This window comes from Pipra filicauda, unplaced genomic scaffold, assembly GCF_003945595.2.
Source record: "Pipra filicauda isolate LSUMZ 115617 unplaced genomic scaffold, ASM394559v2 scaffold196_size3971931_pilon, whole genome shotgun sequence".
In the NCBI taxonomy this organism is placed as follows: Eukaryota; Metazoa; Chordata; class Aves; order Passeriformes; family Pipridae; genus Pipra; species Pipra filicauda.
The window spans coordinates 3,885,790-3,901,766 of record NW_024104305.1 but is presented as its reverse complement, the minus strand read 5'-3'; the positions used below and the strand labels follow the sequence as shown (position 1 = coordinate 3,901,766).

The window sequence follows — 15,977 nt, the reverse complement described above, 5'->3', positions numbered from 1 at the left end:
TGTAGCCCCATAAACAGCTGAACGAATGAAGGGCTATAAACCTGTGCTGCTGTGAGTAGAGGTAGAGAAGAGAATTTCTTAAATTGGCTGTGCCTTTGGGGAGATCATTACAGTCAACTCCACCTAAGTAGTCCCACAGGAATTTTGGGTTTGACCTTCTAGACATTTATATATGGTATGTAAATGGCTGTAGTGACATCAGTGTAATTATTCCAATGTGAGGTTACATATCTGTAATACGGTCCTTATTCTATTTCTGTTTTCTCCCAGTTCAGCAGTTAAGATTATGCGTTCAAAAAAAATTATTAATGATAGGGTCAACAAGCATAGCAAAAAACACTCAGGGAACTACAAAACTGGCATGGTGGTTTTCTTTAATGGCATTTACACTGGAAGCCTGAAAAGAACGCAAAGGCTAACTGTACTTGTAATTAATTCATCATGAAAAGAAAGCAAAAGAAAAGAGAATCCTGTTTTTGTAGTATATGTGCTGCATTTGAATTTGCATTTTTTAAAATTGAGAATTACAGCTTTAATATTGCCTGGGGGAGAACAGCCAAATTTGAAAGCTAGGAACCCTTCTGATGTAATAGTTAATCACTTTAAATGCATCAGTAGCATCCACTAACAACAGCTTCTGTTGAATAAGCATATTAAAACAAAGGAATTGTTAATCCACTTTTAAAACCTTAGTAAGTTTTGCAGTAGTAGAACTGATTTGTTTGTGACCAGTGGAAAAACTGTAACTTTTTAAACATATTTTGGTGTAGACTATAAAATACAATGTAGTTAGCTAAAACTATATTAAATTGTTGACTGTTCATATTTTGATGTCAAATATATCCCCGTGGTGTAAATTTGGATAGCTGACTGAACTTTTTGAAGAGGAGTATGTGTTGGGGCCTGTGGTTCTGTGTTCACATTGTCCAAACATACACACATTTTTATTTTTCACAACATACTACAGTTTTTCTTATTAATAACAAAAAATATACCTCGAATGGGTATTTAGAGAGGTTGCAATAATAAGAGATAGTAGAATTGTTTTTAAATGTTACAAGCAACGATATCAAATATTTACAAAACAGCTAGTACATTTGACAAGGAATTATCTAAATCCATTTTTTTGTTTCTCCCTATAAAATCCTGTTATCTCCTGAGTGACAATATTGTTGTATTTGAAAATGTGTGAGTTTCTGATGCATAACATTCTGAGCAAAGCAGCTATTTATTATACCTATACACATTCTTATCCCACACTCTTTTTTTAAGACCATTATTAGTAAATTTTGAGGTTAGAGAGGTACTGACCCAATCAAACATGTACAGAGCTTGGCCTCTGAGTTAATTAAATGTGGGTTAATAACATATTATAAGGAAATCATTGTCCTTATTACAGTTATTAGGTAGTTAGTCAAATTATAGCTTCAAAGGAATGCAGAGCATGGAGAACTTGGGACTAAATTATGCATTTGAACCTTAGGCCAGCTTTTACAGTTGAGACAGTTTGCTGCTAAAAGAAATCGTGTGTCATTGAAATTAAATGCCTTTCTGGGGATGGAAGCTTCCATTTTTTAATGAAATTACTGAGTGTGGTGCAGTGAAACGATTAAAATCTGTATTCAGGGAATGTGGTGGACAAAAAAAAATCAATAAGAGCTAGCAAACCTTTGCTGCTGGATGTGAATCCTGGGAATGAAATAAACTAGTATAAAAATAATAATTAAAAACATATCAGCACGTTAATGTATTTAGCATGAGTCTCACGAGACATCATCTCCACTAATTTTTAGCATACATTTTCCTGTGTAATGAGAAGCTTTCTTTTCTCGTATCCGTATTAGGCAGCATTTTTGCCCTTCCCCCAATGCTCCTGCATTGCAATCATTGTGCTTGCACTTATTATGTTACAAATGACCGAGGTAAGGCTGACATTCTCATTGCATGCAAAAAGACCTAGTCTGCCAGGCTTTTTTTTTTCTCCTAATGAAGCAGCTTTGTGAAATCTCCCCATGTGTTAATACTAATGAAGATCCTCCAGCACAATTAAAATCGCAGCCAGTGGCTAAGGGGAAACAGAAAACAATGGCATCTTTCTACATGTGCATATTTCTTTATGCAGAGATCAGCTTTATTTAGAAATATTGTTGATTTTTAAAGTGCTTATATGTAGTATTTAACAAGGTTAACAAGCTGTTCATACTCTTGAATTCTACAAGTATGTTTTTACTAGCTCATACTGAAATCACTTGGATTTTAGTCACTGCACCGTGGTATAACTATATAGTGTTATGGTTTGTAGGGAGCAGTCCTTTGGCTCTTGCCGTGTACTTTAACCCTGCCTGAGTTTGAGACTGTGCCAAAGAAAGAAAAAAAGAAAAAAAGGAGGATACCACGTGTGTAGTGTGAAGGGTTGGTGTAGGAAAGCACAGCTTCTAGTTTTCTACAAATAACCTGTATGGGTTGTTTCAGGCAAGGCAAGAACATCGGTATTAAAAGATGTATTTTTTATTTTAGTTCTTGTGTCAACAGCTGGTGAATGTTAATACTTCCCCGTAAGTTTAACTTAATTCCGTCACCCTTGTCGCCTGTTTTACTTGAATTTATCTAGTACTTCAGGAGCATAAAAGTTGAACGTTGCTTCCACCGATTTGCTCGGCGTCTTTAAAATGTCTCCTCTTTAAGAAACGGGTAGCTTTTTTTTTTTTAGTAGGTGGCAATTTGGCAGTTGTTTGTACCACAGATTCTTTGTTGCCATATTAATTTTTTTTCTAACCTAAACTCAATCTGCAGCGTGAGAACTGATGTAGGTTCTTGAGGTGGGCAACTGTGTGTCTCCCCCGATCGATGTAGCCCTCATTAAAAAGCGCCCCAATGCCGGCCGACACTTTCTGAGGCCGCTTGGAGAAGGCGGGCCGTTCCCAACTTCCCCCCGCGCATGACGGTGCGGGCGGGGGTCGCGGCTCCCGTCCCGTGCCCGGCATTGTGGGGAGCGCCGGCGGTGACGTCACCGGGGCCGCGGGGCCGCCGACCCCCGCCAGGGACTCGCCGGCTCGGGGCGGCCGCCGCGCGCGCCCCCGCCCGCGCGCGTCGCCGGCTCGGCCCGCGCGCGCCGCCGCGCGCGCCCCCGCCCGCGCGCGTCCCCGCGCCCCCGCCCCCTCCGCGCGCCGCGCGCGGCTCCGGGGAGCGCCGGGAAGGGCCGGCCCGGCGCGCGCCGCCTGCACCGCACGGCGGAGGGGAGAGACGGAGCGAGCGGGAGAGGGAGAGAAGGGGAGCCGCGCACCGAGCGGGGCAGCTTTACCCAGGTGAGCGCCTGCCGCGGAACGCCGTCCTGCCGCGCCGGGCTGCCCGAGCTCGGGCAGCGCCAGCCTCGCCGGCCGCGTCCCCGCCGGTGTGTATCGCCCCTTTGTTGTGTGGGCCGAGCGCGGGTCCCGCCGCGGGGCCCTGCCCTGGCAGGGCTGCGGGCGGCAGGCAGAGGGGTCGGGCGGAGGCGAGTCCCGGGAAAGGGCCGGGGCCCGGCTGTCTGTAGATGGGACGGCCGCGTTCCGAGCGATTTTAAACTTTACTCGTGGCCGCACGCCCGTGCCTTGGCCGGGCGGTGCCGGTCACGTCTCTGCCGACGGCCGCCCGGAGGCTCCGGGGCGGCGCGGCGGCTGCCGGCGGCCCCCGGACGGCTCTTTTGTGTGGCGCGGTGCGGTGCGCTCCGCTCTGGCCGCCGGGCGCTGCCCCGCTCCCCTCGGCCGGCGCTGTCAGGGCGGCCCTGGCGCTGCGCGGGCGCGGAGCTGCGCCCGGCGGGGCCGCGCGGAGCGGCCGCTGGGCAGGGCCGCGGGGCAGCGGCCGGAGCGCGCGCTGCCCCCGCGGGCGGCCCCGGCCCCCGCAGCCCCCGCTCCCGCACGGCCGGTCCGCGCTCCCTCCCTCCTTCCCCCTCTCTCTCCTTCTCTCCCTCCCTTCTTCCCTTTCTCCCGCGCCGTGCGGGGCGCGGCGCGGGCCCCTCTGCCCGCGGCTTTGTGCGTGTCCCGTCCTTGTGAAGAGAAGCAAGCAGCTGCAGCGCTGGGCCGAGTTGTTGAAATTTATCCCTTTGTGTATATTACAATATCCTCCATTTTTCTGCCCTCTAAACAACGAGCCTTTCGCCATCTTGGGCAAATTTTTATTCCAAAGTCTGTCCGTCTCTTTTAGGAAGGAACGAGTAGAAATCTTGAAAGCCCTTTGGATAAGTCTCAAAGTTTAGGAAATGTTACAGGGACAGACAGTGACGTCATGTAAAGTTTAAGGGGATTTTTTTCCAAGACTCTGTGCTTTCCCCCGGCATTCCTGATCTAACGCGTTGTAAACCTCACTTTAAAGAGAAAGGTTCCGAGTTGTGACTGCACGTACAGGGGACATTGTGAATATGCGTCTTTATCTTGTGTCTGGTTTCGTAACAGGGAAATAATCGTGCTTTTGGGTTATTCTCCCCCCCCTTGCCTATTTCTTTTCTTTTCCTGTCCCGGCCTCAGTGGTTAATATGTAATGCTTGTTCGGTTGTTTAAGTAAACGTTCTAAAGTTCTTATGTTAAATAACGAACTATCTGGAGATTTTCATTGTTTTTGTTTACGGAAAGTAGTAATGTAATGTGAAGCTTAAATGAAACACTTGGTACAGGATCTTCCCTGAGAAATAAACAGTATCTCCTTGATATGAGGAACACGGAAATACATAAGTCCATTTTTAAATGACAGATTTTGGGAGGCATGTGTGGAAGTAACAAACTTATTAACCTATGTTATTAAAAGGTTCCGCCTGGAAAGTACCTATAAATATTGCATGTAGTTTGGGTTATGTTCCAGGTGCCGTGTAACGTGGGTGGCTAAATGTAGTTACTGTGCTAAACTCATTAGAAAACCCAACCCTACAACAACCCCGCACCCAAAAGCCAACAACAAATTGTATCCTCTATACATTTTGCATCAGCAGTTGTGAAAAGGAAAACAATAAAAGGTACTGCTGTGTTAATTTACTTCTCAATTGCACATTTTTTTTATCTCAGAAAAGTTTTTCTGGTCACATGATATGACTTAGTGAAACGTGGGATACTTGATAAGGAATAGCTGTTGTAGGTGAAGTTCTGTTTTTCTATTCTTTCTATGCTTATCTGACTTGCTGCATATTTAAAGTCACACAATCGAGAACACGAAACTGTATTTAATTTGCATTTTCTTTGTCTTCAGGGTTGGGAAAAACATTGACTACAATTAACATAGAAAGTAATAGCAACAGCTGTTTGTACATCAAGGCTTTTATATCCAAGTCAGTATTGAATGATGTACTTAAAGCATACTTAAGGTTATGTTGGAACAAATGTCAAATATTACTTACTTTACTTTTCTTTCTTAAATGCATCAGAAAGCGTGGTTGGATTCAGTATTTACTAGCTATGTGAAAACCGGGTAAATGAAAATGTTTAAATAGTTGAAAGCATGTACAACGGGTGATTCTAAATTACAAATGGAACAAAGGTCTAGAAGATTGGACAGATTATAAATGATGAGCAACAGCATAAGTAGTTTCAGAAAACGATAGTATAGTTTTGACATCTCATAGAAAACTACACACGTTTTTGTCAAATTGCTGCAAAATCAATAAACTACATAATATTAAGAAAATTGTAGCCAAGGTAGTTTTTGTAAAGTGTATGTACAGGAAGCAGTAGGAATTGTTAAGGGATTTTCAGTGTTCAAGAAATTTTATGTTTGCTTCAATCAGGGGATATTTGTTTCATCATAGATGGTACCAATTCCTTGTAAGTAATGGAGTATTCATATCATGTTGTGATGGAGTTCATTGTAAACAGAAGTCTCTGGAGAATAAAAAATATTTCTTCAGAGGATCAGGTAATGTTACCTTTTCATTCCTGACCCCAGATCTGTTCTCGATAGCACAAAATAAGGTTTTGTGACTATCGTATATTGAAAATAAACGGGAATTGTGGTACTGTGTCCTGGTTCCAGCCAGGACAGGGTTAATTTTTACAATAGCCAGGAGGGGGCATGGCCAGGCCCCAGAGGTTATTCTATACCACTTCATGTCATTTTTGGGGGGGGGGAGAGTGGAAGGGGTGGAAAAGGAGTCTGTTCCTGGGAGAAGGGGTTCCTTCCAGGTCAGAGTAGCTTGGTGGAGGGAAACAGGGAGTGATTGGGAATTATTGTTTCCATGTGAATCACTCCTTTCTTGTACCCTCTGTCATTAGTACTGTTGCTGTTACTGTTCGTTTTCTTATCTCATTGCTGTTTCCAGTAAATTGCTCTTATTTCGACCTGATCTTTACCAGTTCTCCTCTCCATCTTGCAGGGGAGGGGAGGCGGGGAAGGAGCAAGTGAGCGGCGCAGTTTCAGTCAGAGCACTAAATTGGAGAGTACCATTCCTAAACTACGACACACTGGTATTTCTCATCCGGATTATTTTTTTAAACTAAATTCCACTGTGCTGGGTTCCTTACAGGTCAATGTTCCCAGAAAAAGTAGTTGTTTTTAGGATTTGTCCATGTAGATTATTGTAGGTTGTCAATACCACTGTAAAATGTTTTGAGTAGCGTTAGAGGAAAGGTAACTAAATATGTGCTTCGTACCTTTTGATGAGAAATGCTTGGTTTTCTTGAACATGTAATACAATGCTTTGCATTTTCAAAAGATAAGTTAGCAATATTTTTATGTAATAGAGGGAACAAGCATTGGTTGACCACTGCAGTGTTTAATCCTTATACTGCTAAGAAGAAAGTGCTAGGAGACTGAATTTTTTTTTCTTAATGAAGAACACTGAAAATGCCAATAAGAAAGTAATGGAAGTCTTCCTTTTTAGGTCCTGTTGACCTTTCTTGTGTTTTCTTTGTCTGCATGTTTATTACAGAACTGCAGTGTAAAGGAGCAGATGTTTTGCAAAACATCCTGATGTGTTGCTTTTTCTTATGGGAGTGCATAACTGTTCCTTCTGATGCATCGACTTGACAGCTGGTTGATTTCATGGAACTGCTAAGAAGCCATTAGTGGTGTCATTGAATTGAAACAGAACAGTGGCTCCCAGCTTGAACTGCAATTGTTAACGTCTTTGTTGCTACTTTTCTCTTCCTATGCAAAATGTGGAATATCATAGTTGCAGATAAAAAGAAGTTTGTGCTCCCTGTCTGATATCCCTGAATGAAGGAAAGGAGGCATTAGTACCTGACTGCTTTTAGTTTTTTAATTTTCTTATGATGGCATATTTGGGAATAAGAGATCTTGACTGTTGGGAGGTACAATGCACAGAGCAGTTTGCTACCCCCCCCTCACACACACACATTAAGGGCTTCACTGTGTGAATGCTGTGTGTTCAAATTGCTTCACTGTGATCGTCTCCCAGGCCCTAATACAGGTATCTTTAAATAAAACTAAGTAGTGATGGGGTGCTTTTTTTTTTTTTAATCAGCAAACTATTCTAATAGATTACATAAGAGTGATACTTAGTGTTTTCATCGCTTAAATAATTTGGCCCAATGCAGATTCCCAAAGTCTACCAGTTTTCTCCCAAGTGTGGTTCAGCATCTTAGTTAATTTTGTTTTACTGCAGTACATTCAGTAAATTATGTCATACCACATTACCAACTAGTTTGTGATTGTTTATTGCCACCAGAAGAAACACTGAAACAGGTATCAAGGACAGCAGTGATTTTTGTGATTGATAGTTTACAACATCCTGAACATGGACAAAATGTAGTATGTGTTGGTCAATGTATTTTAAAGAAACTGGAAGTTTATGTTGAAGAACACGATGCAGTATTGAGAATTTGGGTACGGATGATCTTCCCTGCTGCATCACAGAAGGAAATGAAACATCCTTTTTGTAACTAACATCTGTGCTTTAAAAATTTTTTGTTATACTACATTTTTACTTTAAACCTATTTTTGTTGTATTCTTTCTGTGTAATGGTAGAAAGAAAGTGCATCTTTTTTTTAAGTGAGTGATAGGCATTTGGAGTTCCTCTGGGTTACTCTTTACAGATGAGAAGCAGAAACAAGGATACTGTATTAGTAAGCTTAAAGTAGATCCTCCTCCACCCTGTTCCCCATTTTTTGCCTGCTTATTTAAAAAAAAAAGGGCAACAAACAAATCAATATGGAGTCACTAGAAGATTAGTGTAAGGAAAATAGTGGGTTCACATTAATTTTTGAAATTTGTGTTTCTTATTACTTTTATGGAGGCAAGACTGTGTAAGATTCACTGTTATAGAGATAAGGACTCTGATTTGTGGAAGGGTTTAGTCTTTTACCAACATCACAAGATGATGATAGAGGCAGAAAAAAGAGCTGCCTCCACCCAGTTTAATCTCCAGTGTGCTGGGTAGTTGTTTCCTTGAAAACGGAAATGCGTGGTTTGTTTTTCTGCAGAGTAATGCCAGTGGGGTGGGTAAGCTGAGTGCACATAGTCATTAGAAGAAATTGGGACCATGTGTTCATTAAGTTCGCTCTGCAGAAGGGCCAGGCTAGATGCAGTATTTTGCTGTTATTTTGTTTCTTAATCGTACAGTTTTAAGTGAAAAAAGGTATGTAGAACATATAATCCAGTTATCACACAATTTCACAGTTAGCTGAGTTCTTGTTTAGTGTTTTAGCTCTTTACTGTCCTAAATTTGCATTATATAATGTCCTTAAAAAGAAAAAAATAACTATACTTTTTTAAGTCTGATACTGCAATTCCTTTAAGATTTAAATGGAAATTAAAATGCCAGAAGACCACTGTAGTAATTTTATGGTATCACTTAGATTTTTGTTTCTTTTTTGAGGGAGGGAGGAGGAATTGTGATTTATTTTGTGATATTAGCATTTCACGAAACCACAAGGTGAAACAAACACTCCTGGAGTGTGAGGAAGTCTTATGCTTGTTTTGTTTTTTTAATGTAACAACCAGGAAAGGAAGATGCAGGGGTTTTCCCTGCTTAGTTTAACAGAATTAATTTATGCATTTGACAGAATTCCTCATAGCAGTTTCTTCTCTTTTTATGTGAATGTCTTTCAGTTTTTTGGATAAAAGACAAACATCAAAGAAAAGTATACATTTTTAAACCTTACCTACTGACAGATGATCTCTCAAACATAGTCTCTGAAAGTACAAACTTAGAAAAAGATGTGCCGGGCTTGTCCGTGTCCAGATGATGCCTGTTGCCTTCAGTGTGGATTTTCTCCCCTTACATTGCTACTCACACCCTTCAGGGCCTCCTGAATGTCTTGTTTTCTGTGTGTAAAGGACATAAGACCTCTTTTCACTTGATGTAGGTCAGGCATTGTAAAGAGCTGAATGGGTTAAGCCTCGGTAGTTTGCAAAAAAGAGATTGCAGAGATTTTTCTAGCCCCTGAGGGAGGAATCACCCAAAACCTTAAAATTCAAATTTCTAAAAAGGTAAAGACACCGCCTGAAAAATTGGTTTACCTGATGAACCGTTTACATTAGTAATGGTTGCACTGAAATCAGTGGGACTGCTGAGAATAAAGACTTGTCTGGGTAATGTTTGCAACGTAAAGCCTTGGGAAAGAAGATAGGTTTAGAAATAAAGTAATGACTGTGAAATAATGCTGTCATCTTTTTGGAGCCTCACACAGAATGTAGTTCTGCTCTGGAATTGCTGGAAAGGATAATGAAGAATTTTCATTTTTGAATCATTTAAATCACAAATTACCAGTGTGTTCTTGTAAATTACAGGAAGTGTAAGCTAGATTTTCTTTACAACATTTAACACAGTAATTTAAAGGCACAAAGTAATCTGCCTACCTATTCTTGAGCTTGAATCTCTGTTGTGAGACTATTGGATGAGAAGCTAAAACCTTGAAATCCTCTAAAGAGTATTTTTTTCTTCACTTTTAATGTTTTTGGATTGTGATCCTATTTATTAATCAGTTGGTATTAATGAATTAATGTTTTTCTAACACTGAAAGATTCTTTAATAAACAATGCATTGCATTTTACCAGATACTTATTTTAGAAGAGTGGTGTGTAGTTTCCAAGTATAATCATCAAAATAACTCCACAGCCCCCTTCTCAGCCCTCAGTCTTTCTACAACAGAAAATTAGTTTGACAAAAATTATTGCAGTGGTCCATCAGATGCAGAGGGACGTAATTGTGTGGATTTTGCCCCATTTTCTGTTCTTGCACTTTTCCACAAGCATGCACTCATTAATCAAAGACACCGTACTCCTGCTGAGGGCAGAGAGGTTCATCAACTTGGCAGCCAGTTTGGTGTAAAGAAGACTGTACTGAAGCTCTTAACGTGCTGGGCCATAAATAAATCTGAGGTCTTTGTATGCAAACCCTGGAGGTTAATACTGTATAATTCAGTGTCCTGTCTTTGTTTTTATGATTGATGTTGTTAAGTGTTTGAAGCAAGCCTTCAAGCAGGTCGGGGCAGGCTGGCTGATTGGCTGAGGCAGAAGCGTGGCAGAGGGGCTGGGGTGTATGCCGTGGAGATCACGGTTGTGTTGCCTGAGCTGTTGTAGGAAAGTTCTAGAGATTGACAACCCTTGCTGTGCTAATGGCCTTAGTGCACGGAACACCCGTAGTTCGGTACTGTTTGTTCTGAAGTTGCTGCTGTTTGTATCCTTAACAGAACTAACGTGTGGAGCAAACAGGAGCAAACAAAACCTACTGGGATTTCCCTGTAGAACTAGTGCTAGGATTTGGCTTTAACGTGAATTGGTTGCGTATTCATAATTCACGAACACCTGGTTACAGCGAGCGCATAGTCATTTGCAAGCTATTATAAACCATTCTGCTCACACGTGGAGACTGTGCTTGAGCTTTTTTTTTTATTGATCTGCTTGCATTTGAAATCTGGTCACTGCAGCCATGGAGGCCCTTCATTTTAGCTGTGCTTGCATCATAGGACAACCTCCATATTAAATATTTATTTTTACCTAAATGTTAAATAAAACCTTAAATGGTGAGCTTCGAAGAAACCAAGTGTAAGGGTGAGCAGTGACATACATCTTAAACACAAAATCTTGTTATGTAAAGCAGCCTAAAAAAGTGACATCAGCCAAGCTTTTTAGTCCTTTCCTAACATTAGTTGTTCTGAATAAGAAATCCTTGTTAGATTTACCCAGTCTTACCTTGCTTAACACTGTAGTCACTGAAATGTGTGGTTTTCATGCATTGTATGACCAATGCTTTTGGAGAAAAACCCAGAAGAATAAAATGTGATTGTATTACACAAAATAACGGTGAATTAAAATTAGTAATAAACACTGCCTTGTTGAGTGTTACATGGAGAAAATAATGGATGTATTAGAAATTACTGTGCTCTTATATATACATATAAACTGTAGGCTTACCTATCATTGTAATGTGAAAAGTACATATTTAGAAATATTAGTTAATAATGTATATGAGCTGTGATGTAAAGTTGATTCTTCCCCCTCCTTCCCATTCAGTTTTGCTTTTCCAAATTAGAAATCAAGTGAGGTATTTCCACAAGTTTATACATTTAGTTTGACAACTTTTCTGTATTTTTGTTTGCCCTAGTGATGAGAACTTTTATAAGGAGAACTATACTTTTAACTATAAAAATCAGTTTTCCTAGCATCCTTAGTTCCTGTGGGAATAAAAGTGAGCCCAATATGCCCACTCTCCACACATCTTTTGGTCCTCTATGTTTTAAGTTACTAACTTATAACCTGCCATGTAAATAGAAAGTATTGCTGAGGAAAGTTGTAAATAAATTCTCACTTCATATGTATGGATCCCAGGAAAAGGGGAAGCCATTAGGGAAGGTTTCTTACTGTGTTTTTCAGTGAGATAAAAATATCAAACATACGTGCCTGAAAGAGTCTAGTTTTTCAAGCTATATCACTTGATTTAATAAAAGATATTATCTCTCCCTACAGCTGTGGTCTTTTCTAGGTAGTTACAGCTATTAGAAAGGATAAACCATAAGACATGCAAAGGAGTATTTTTCGGTTGCATCTCTGATCATTTTTCATCCTTAGAATTACCTTAAGCAACTCGCTGCTTCTTATCAATGTTGATGCAAGAGCTAGATCAGAGGTAATAGCCGAGACTACAACTGTGTGGTTCAGGAGAAAAGTGAGGCAGAAGAGTGCTCTATAGATTGTTTGGGGCTCCAACCTCTACTACAGTTGTAATGCCAGAAACAATTCCTTTATAGCATGATTGTAGGAGCTTTCAAAGAAGCAAGGAGAATTCCTAGGGTTTTTACTTACCAAGTCTAATCTGAGAAACAGTAGAGAGTCCCATTTTGGTTCTTTCAGTGAAATTACCTTACTCAGGATTCTAAAGATGGTGAAGGGTCTGGAGGGGCCATATGAGGAGTGGCTGAAGTCAATTGGTTTGTTCAGCTGGAGGAGACTGAGGGGAGACTTATTGGGGTTTGCAGCTTCCTCCCGAGGGGCAGTGGAGAGGCAGCTCCAATCTCTTCTCTCTGTGAGCAGTGACAGGACCCGAGGGAACGGCTGGAGCTGTGTCAGGGGAATTTAGGCTGGGTATTAGTAAAAAGTTCTTCCCCCAGAGGGTGGTGGGCACTGACCAGGCTCCCCAGGGCAGTGGGCACGGCCTCAAGGCTGCCAGAGCTCAAGGAGCGTTTGGACAACACTCTGAGGGACCGGGTGGGATTGTTGGGGTGTCTGTGCAGGGCCAGGACTTGGAGTGGATGATCCTTGTGGGTCCCTTCCAATTCAGGATATTCTGTGATTTTTAAATGGATACACACCCACCCTCCTCTTAGTGAGCATTGGCACTCAGACAACAGCAGACAGTGATTGAATTTTTTTCACCATTTTGTCAACATAGACCATGTTAGAAAGCTACTGTCCCAAAGAAAGTGTAAGAAATGGGTAGAAAGATGAAAGACTGTGGATTATTGAAAGAAGTCACAGCAATACATTCCAACAATTAGTGTCTTTCTGGCTGCTTAGTAGAGAGAGCACTTGGATTTAGTCATACCTTAAATGTGTTGGAGAAGGATTTGGAGGACAGGATTTAAGCATAGTGAGTGGACATGTGAACTCAAAATAGGGATGCCATTTTGATGGCATACTACAGACCTATTTGGTTCCTCAGGTCTTTTTTGTTTGTTTGTTTTAACTTGCCAACAACTTGTCAAATGAAAATTATATTAAAGGTTTTGCATAGTTTCCTTGCTGCTTAATGCATGTAAGAGTGTTTGGAGAAGTAAATTTTAGAAAAGAAAAAAAGCACTTAAGGAAAGAATATATTCCCCAAATGACAACAAACTTAGTGAGAGTCCTTTATTGTTTGGCATTTAACTGTGATATTAGCACTATATTTTCCCATCAGAATCATCCAGTCCAAGTCCTGGCCCTGCACAGACACCCCAACAGTCCCACCCTGTCCCTCAGAGTGTTGTCCAGATGCTCCTGGAGCTCTGGCAGTCCTGAGGCTGTGCCCACTGCCCTGGGGAGCCTGGTCAGTGCCCACCACCCTCTGGGGGAAGAACCTTTCCTAGTATCCAACCTAAACCTCCCTGACACAGCTCCAGCCATTTCCATGAGTCCTGTCACTGGTCACAAGAGTGAAGAGGTCAGTACTTGCCCCTCCGCTGCCCCCTGGGAGGATGTTGAAGACCGCAGTGAGGTCTGACCTCAGTTTCCTCCTCTCCAGGCTGAACAGACCAAGAGTTGCACCAGGGGAGGTTCAGAAGAGATATTAGGAAAAAAATATTTCCTGCAGGAGTGGTCAGGCATTGGAATAAGTTGCCCAGGGATGTGGTGGAGTCCCTATCTCTGGAAGTGTTTGAGGCATCTGGATGCAGCACTTGGGGACATGGTTTGGGTGTGGTTATGGTGGTGCTGGGTTGATGGTTGGACTACATGATCTTGAAGGTCTCTTCCAACCTGTGGAAGATTGTGTGAATTTGAACAATGCACATGGAGCAGAGGGAAGCAGAGAGTATAACGTGAACTAAACAGTGATAGATTCTAGATTATTACCTGCTATCAGGCAGAGATATTGGAGTCATAATGCATAGTTCTGTCAAAAACGTCAGTGTAACAGCAGTCACAATGCAAGTTTGACCTGTTACTGAGAGGAGAAAAACAAGGGCAAACCACAAAACATCTGGAACACTGTATTAATTCAGGTCACCCTGTCAAGTAAAATAAAATACAAATAAAAATGAAAGGAATCATCAGTTTTGGAACACTTTCCATATGAGTTGAGACTATATAGAAGTCTTCAGCTTGGGCTGGAAAACCATACCTGAAATAGTAAAATAAATAGAAAGCAATTTTTTTGGCATTTCAGATATGAAAAATAACCCGGTAAAACAAAACCCAGTAATTTGTTAACAAAAATCAAATAGTAGCACTTGATGCTGGATTAAGTTGTGGAATCCTCCTTAGATGCTGTGGAGAGCAAAATGCACTTAAAGTGATTAATGGAAGATGTGCTTATCAGTCACTGCTGAACATGGTGATTGAACTGCAGTGTTAGGTTTGTTAAATCTTCATATTTCTGAGTTTTATGGGAAGGATATATACCTTTATTCTTTCTTGAAATGTTTATTACTTGTGTAGATGGACCTTTAGTCTGAATAAGTTCCTGTTAATTTTGGTTTCATTAATATTTGAGGTTTTGTTAATATTTGAGGTCTTGTGTAGATGGAATAACAAAAAATGCCAAAACGCCAAACATTTTCTAAGATTTTAATGAATAAAGCAGTTTCTTCATGTTTTTTATGTGGGATTTAAAAGTAATCACTTTTGGTTTGTGTATTTTCAACCACAGTTTTTTCAGTTACCACTGATTATTCTGTCCTTCATTCTTGGTTCCTTACTGTGCTCTCTTTGCACTGAGTTTGTTAATGTGCTTTATTCCATTAACATAATGCAGTATAGACTAGTTTTATGTACAGTAACTTCCACCTTACAGACTTTTCCCATATCCCTTTCTTTCCCTGTTCCTGTGTGTGAATTTTAGTCTTCAGGTTTGTAACATGGGATATTTATAAATCCAGGTGTTTTATAGATGTTAATGGCACTATATTTAGTGGAATTGAAAAATGACCTATCCTAAATACTGCACATAACATTGCAAATAAGTTGCAGTTAAATTTGGGCTAATGTGTTTGGTTGGACTAATATATAAAAATGTTGAAACTGTTCTGTGCTGTGGGACTTTCAGTAGTACTCTGAGGCACAGAGTTCACATTTGATTTAGTTGTAACTTATACATAAAAAAAAGGTAAAAAAGACAACCTGCTACGTACAGTTTTTGAATTGTTTTCGTCAGGATCACCTGTGAAAGGGAAGATTAGGACCATATCAGAAACTAGTGTAACTATGTTGCTCTTTTTGTTTGTTTTGTCTTTTTTTGAGTGCAGCAGATAATCTGTCAATGCTGTCAATGTGAACAGCATAATACTAATAAGCAGAGCATCACCTCTCTGAAGTGCAACTTTTAAAATAAGAATATCTTGGAATTATACTTGTTATGGTATTGCTCCTAATAGTGAAGAACAGAAGTCTGAGTGCATTAATTATCACAAACAGGCGTAACTATTAGGTTGGCCATTCCGTACATGGATATATTGTGTTTAACTTTCAGTACAAAAATCAGAGAAATAGTAGTACTAAGAATTTGGAAGAACATATGTGATAGATGGGGAGTTAATTTTAAAGTACCAAAATAACATTTCACTCTAGTGCAAGAAAACTTTAAGTTAGGGTTTTTTTAAAATGCTTTTTAAAGACTGGTTTGGGGATTCAGTTCCACAGTGATATCTTTAAAGGATTTTTTCCCCATATTAATTACTTACTAATTAAGTGTTTTATTTTGTTAGGCTAAATTAAGGAAGTCCGATCATGAGCTTAAGTTTGTAATTCATATATATTGTGAAAATTAAGGCATTTGTGAGATATGCTTATTTTCTGAATGGAATGTCTACAATTGAAACAAAACTGGTCTAATGCAGAAAACTGCTAAGTGAAAGTGGCCTGA

The 15,977-nt window shown here is 40.6% G+C and overlaps 1 protein-coding gene across 6 annotated transcripts in view; it reads left to right on the top strand.

The window, feature by feature from the left end:
- Positions 1-3,181: 3,181 nt before the first annotated feature.
- Positions 3,182-15,977, top strand: part of BAZ2B (bromodomain adjacent to zinc finger domain 2B) — a 113,396-nt gene continuing 100,600 nt past the window's right edge. For 2 of the 6 annotated variants that reach the window (XM_027734544.2, XM_027734543.2), the window contains exon 1: positions 3,182-3,305. The gene's annotated coding sequence lies outside the window, so the exon portion shown is untranslated. Of the gene's footprint in view, positions 3,306-3,374; positions 3,392-6,404; positions 6,423-15,977 lie in introns of those variants that run through there. The other 4 variants (XM_039380469.1, XM_039380475.1, XM_039380468.1 and 1 more) reach the window with 4 other exon arrangements.